The 5,603-nt window shown below is 41.0% G+C and overlaps 1 non-coding gene across 1 annotated transcript; it reads right to left on the bottom strand.

Annotated features, from left to right (window-relative positions):
• Positions 1 to 212: 212 nt before the first annotated feature.
• Positions 213 to 318, bottom strand: LOC140958138 (small nucleolar RNA R71). The gene has a single exon (XR_012171734.1). It is a non-coding gene; the product is annotated as a small nucleolar RNA R71 (small nucleolar RNA).
• Positions 319 to 5,603: the final 5,285 nt, after the last annotated feature.

Here is a 5,603-nt window from a genome sequence, read left to right as displayed (position 1 = left end):
AAACACGCACATCGCAGATTTTCTCGAAATTTGCGATACTTTTAAAGTTAATGGAGTTTCTAATGATGTTGTCAGGTTACGTATATTTCCTTTCTCCTTACGTGATAAAGCTAAAGCATGGTTAAATTGTTTGCCTGTAGGTTCGATCACTACATGGGATGACATGGCGAAAGCATTTCTTATTAAATACTTTCCTCCATCTAAGACCATGAAGCTGCGGGCAGACATTTCCACATTTGCTCATTTCTATCAGGAGTCTTCATATGAGGCATGGGAACGCTTCAAGGATCTACTACAAAGATGCCCACATCACGAATTACCACTTGGGTTAGTCGTTCAAACATTTTATTATGGTTTGCTTACTCCTAACCGTACTATGATAGATGTTGCTGCTTGTGGAAACTTGTTGAGAAAAACTGCGGAAGAAGGACCCCCTCATACTAAAGGTGTGCCATGTCCCCATAGCACAAAAAAAACAAAACACAGAAGTGCACACACGAATGCAAACACAGAATAAAATAACAAAAGACAAGCTAGATTGAAATAATGGTACGAGATAATAACATAAAGCAGTAAAAGAAACTCCAAAAAAAAAACGCGAGGAAAGGGGAAATAGTGAACTCCCCTGATCAAGGCTCCTCCTCATTGTGCTCCGATGGTGGAACAACGGCTGCATCCCCTTGCGGAAGATAGTCATACTGAAACTGATAAGGAGAAATGAACGGCGGATGTGGTTGTAATGTCCGAGATTTTTATCCTGTTAATCTGAGACTATTAATTGATTGATTGATATGGTTATAGACAGAGCATGTCGAGATGGGCTTGGAATTGTTGAGTTGAGAATATGTGCAAGAATTATGTGTGAGACCCGAAGGTCTCGCGCATATGCGCGGCTGGTGGGCGCGCATATGCGCGAGCTGAGTGAGTCCAAGAGATGCTGAGACGAAGGTCTCGCGCATATGCGTGACAAGAGGCGCGCATATGCGCGAGATGTCCAGAGAAGTGGGCGCATATGCGCCGAGAAGGGGCGCGCATATGCGCCAGCAGATAAAATTGTTAAGTGCCGAGACAGTAGGTCTCGCGCATATGCGCCGGTTGAGGTCGCGCATATGCGCGAGACGTGCAGAATGAAAAATAAGCCAAGTGTCCTTGCCATGCATATATAATATGATATGCCTTCAACATTCCTTCGAGATTTCAGCAGGAAGTGAGAGAGAAATTACAGCAATTCCTTCAAACTTCATTTCTCCTTAGACATTTGATTTTGAAGAATCTAACCATCCGATTTTCGATCCGAGACTAGATTCGTGCTCCTCTCTTCAATAGCTTCAAGAGGATGTAAGTTTTATTCATTTCCAACATGATTTGAAGTTGAGATGGTTGGGGGAAATCAGAGTTTGATTGTTATTAATTGTTCTTGTGATTATTGGGAACGTTTATTCGCAACCGGATCGAAGAAATGGTACCGTATTCAATTGTTGTGAATTTCAGCATATATTGATGTAATTGAATAGATTTTGATATGCTAGAATTGGAATTGGGAAGATATAATCTTGCTTATGAGTTATTGATATTGATTATTGATGTTTGAGTTGACCGGTATCGCAAGATTACGCCGTTATGCCGCCGGAATGTACCGAGATTGAATATTGATCCGTATGTGTACTTCTTTGAGTTAGAGGTTGATATGGTACATTGTATATATGTCTTTTCAGATTCAGATTGACAGAGTTGATATTCCGGCTTCGAGACTTCAATTTATTTCACGACAAGAAAGGTATAATTCATGTGAACACGGGAAGACATGACTCGATTCAGACTGGATACGAGTTTCCCAAAATCACATACTAGATTCTTAATTATGTTTGATTATGATTATGTCTTGTTTATAGATTTATATTCAAGCATTTGAGATAGGAGTCATTGACAGATTGTCAAACTAGACGTTCGGTGTATCGACGCATAGGAGCAGATCATCTCCGATTGTAGACATTCGATACAGATATGACCGAAGTCTAGGAATAAGACGTACCGCCACCCCGATTGGGAGAGTAGGTGGGAGACTTGTTACGTCTTATTCACACCGGGATCCCTAGACTTAGATATGAGTCGAGTCAAAGAATAAGAGTTGAAGAGTTTTATCTGTATTCACTAGTGTGTCATAATTACTGATTTATGTGTTATGATTTTGTATTTACTTGCATGACATGCATGTATACATGTTTTATACTGGGATTTGTTCTCACCGGAGTATCCGGCTGTTGTTGTGTCTGTATGTGTGCATGACAACAGGTGGGACAGGATCGGGGTCACGCAGAGGATGAGAGATCGAGATAGCGTGGAGATTACGGGCGTAGAAGATTACTAGTGGTTTATTACTAGACATGTACTGAATTTCTAAACACTAGTCTGTTAATTGTAGCCGAATATGTGAAGGTTAATTGTAGTTGAATAAGATGACAGTATTTTATATAATGTCTTGTGCTTGTTTATATACATTTGAATAAATGTTAAAAGCAAAATTTTGACCCACATTTTCTAGCAAAGATCCAATTAATCCCAAAAGATAATCGAGTTAGAGCCCGGGTCCCCACAGTGGTGGTATTGTCCCTGGGTCCATGCCCCCGTGGATGAGCATGGTGCGTATCAAGGAGTCGAGATGGGTAAACTGTGCTTGGAAGTTGGTGTTGACCTGCTCCTGGTGAGCCATGAAGGCAAGACTCTGGTCCATTTTGTCATTCTGAGTGCGCCTGCGGGGTTGTGGGCGACGAGGGACGACGGTGCTTGATCCACCTGCCTCCCCCTCTTGAGTGGGGAAACCTAAGCCAAGGAAGATATCTTTACAGCTGGCAGACAGATCTATCAAGTATCCACGGGGAGTTATTGAGGATGTGCTAGTGAAAGTGGATAAGTTTATTTTTCCTGCTGATTTCGTGGTGCTCGACATGGAGGAGGATATGGAGATGCCCTTGATTTTGGGGAGACCGTTCCTTGCGACTGGCAAGGCCATGATTGATGTTCAAGAAGGGAAGTTGAGATTGAGAGTGGGCGAGGAAGAGATCACGTTTGATGTTTTTAATGCACTTAAGCACACACTGTATTCTGATAGTTGTTATAGAATCGATGCTTTTGATGCTCTTGTGTCTAACTATATGCAGGGTGCTACTGGAGATCCTTTGGAAGCCACTCTCACTACCGAACTAAGCGAAGATTACTTGGACGAAGAGAAAGCCGATATAGTGGCATACCTCAATGCCAACCAGCCATAGAAGAGGCCAATAAAGATGAGATTAGAGGACTTTGGAGATCGAAGAGACTTGATCCCTCAGAAGTCAAGCCTGGAGGAGCCACCGAAGCTTGAGCTCAAACCATTGCCTCCACACCTAAAGTACGTATACCTAGGTGAGAATAACACTTTACCTGTCATTATTTCTTCTTCTTTGACAGATGTAATGGAGGACAAACTGCTGGAAGTTTTAAAATCACACAAAAGTGCATTTGCATGGAAAGTGGTGGATATCAAAGGGATCAATCCATCAGTCTGCATGCACAAGATCTTGATGGAAGATAAGTACTCACCTCTTGTGCAACCTCAGAGAAGATTAAATCCAAAGATGCAAGAGGTAGTAAAAGCAGAAATTATCAAACTCCTTGATGCAGGTATCATCTATCCTATATCTGATAGTGAATGGGTAAGTCCTGTTCAATGTGTGCCGAAAAAAGGTGGGATTACTGTGATCACCAATGAAAAAAATGAATTGATACCCACTAGGACAGTTACTGGATGGCGTGTGTGCATGGATTATAGGAAATTAAATGATGCTACCTGTAAAGATCACTTTCCACTGCCCTTCATTGATCAAATGTTAGAGAGGTTAGTGGGTCATGAGTTTTACTGTTTTCTAGATGGGTATTCGGTGTATAACCAAATCATTATTGCACCTGAGAACCAAGAGAAAACTACTTTCACTTGTCTTTATGGCACTTTTGCTTTTAGACGAATGCCTTTTGGCTTGTGTAATTGCCCTGCCACTTTTCAACGATGCATGACCGCTATATTTCATGACATGATATAAACTTTCCTTGAAATTTTTATGGATGACTTCTCGATTTTTGGCCCTTCTTTTGATAACTGTTTGCAGAATTTGAATATGGTGTTGATGAGATGCGATGAGACGAATTTGGTACTGAATTGGGAGAAGTGCCATTTTATGGTACAAGAAGGCATAGTATTGGGGCACAAGATATCAGGGCATGGAATAGAGGTGGATAAGGCAAAAGTTGAAGTTACCAAGAACTTACCACCTCCGTCATCCATAAAGGGAGTTAGAAGTTTTCTAGGCCACGCCGGTTTTTATCGGAGTTTTATCAAAAAATTTTCTAAAATTGCCAAACCTCTATCTTCCTTACTTATGAAAGATGTGCCCTTTGATTTTAATTCTCACTGTTTACAGGCATACGAAGATTTGAAGGAACGCTTGGTGACGGATCCTGTCTTGGTGGCACAAAATTGGTATCTACCATTCGAGGTCATGTGCGATGCAAGTGATACTGCGGTGGGAGCTGTGCTTGGCCAGCGTCAAAACAAGGTATTTCATACAATTTACTACGCAAGTAAGACCCTTGATGAGGCTCAATTGAATTATGCGACAACTGAAAAGGAATTACTTGCAGTAGTATTTGCTCTTGACAAATTTCACTCATATCTTGTTTTGTCCAAAGTCGTTGTTTACACCGACCACTCTGCACTTAAGTATTTACTTGCTAAGAAAGATGCAAAGCCACGCCTACTTCGGTGGATTTTATTGTTACAAGAATTTGATTTAGAAATAAAAGATAAGAAGGGTGTCGAGAATGTTGTAGCAGATCACTTGTCTAGGTTGGAGCTGATTAGTAATGACTGTGTAGATTATGCTATAAATGATTGGTTTCCTGATGAGCAGCTATTTGAGGTCAGACACTGTCCTTGGTATGCAAATTTTGCAAATTTTCTTGTCACAGGCACATCACCACCCAATCTATCATTTCATCAGCGTAAGAAATTCTTTTCTGACGTGAAACATTATTTTTGGGAGGAACCATTTTTGTTTAAGATCTGTGCAGATTCTATGATCAGGCGGTGTGTTGCAGATGAGGAATTTGGTCAAATACTTAACCATTGCCATGACCGTGAGGTAGGTGGTCATTTTGGACCAACCAAGACGGCATCCAAGGTACTTGAATGTGGCGTTTATTGGCCAACCCTCTTTAAGGATGCTCGTTCTTATGTGCTTACCTGTGATAAATGCCAGCGGACAGGTAACATATCTAACCGTCATGAAATGCCTTTGAATAATATTATTGAGTGTGAGATTTTCGATGTGTGGGGAATAGACTTCATGGGACCGTTTCCAAGCTCTTTCACAAAAAAATATATTTTGGTGGCGGTCGACTACGTGTCTAAGTGGGTTGAGGCAGAAGCGTATGCCACCAATGATGCTCAAGTAGTCCTGAAATTTTTAAAGAAAAATATTTTTAACAGATTTGGGACAGCACGAGCAATCATTAGTGATGGTGGCACCCATTTTTGCAACAAACTCTTTGAAAACTTTTAAGCAAATATG

This window comes from Primulina huaijiensis, chromosome 14 (assembly GCF_012295235.1).
Source record: "Primulina huaijiensis isolate GDHJ02 chromosome 14, ASM1229523v2, whole genome shotgun sequence".
NCBI lineage: Eukaryota > Viridiplantae > Streptophyta > Magnoliopsida > Lamiales > Gesneriaceae > Primulina > Primulina huaijiensis.
Note: the sequence above shows the minus strand (reverse complement) of the source record. Positions and strands in the feature narration are given on the sequence as shown.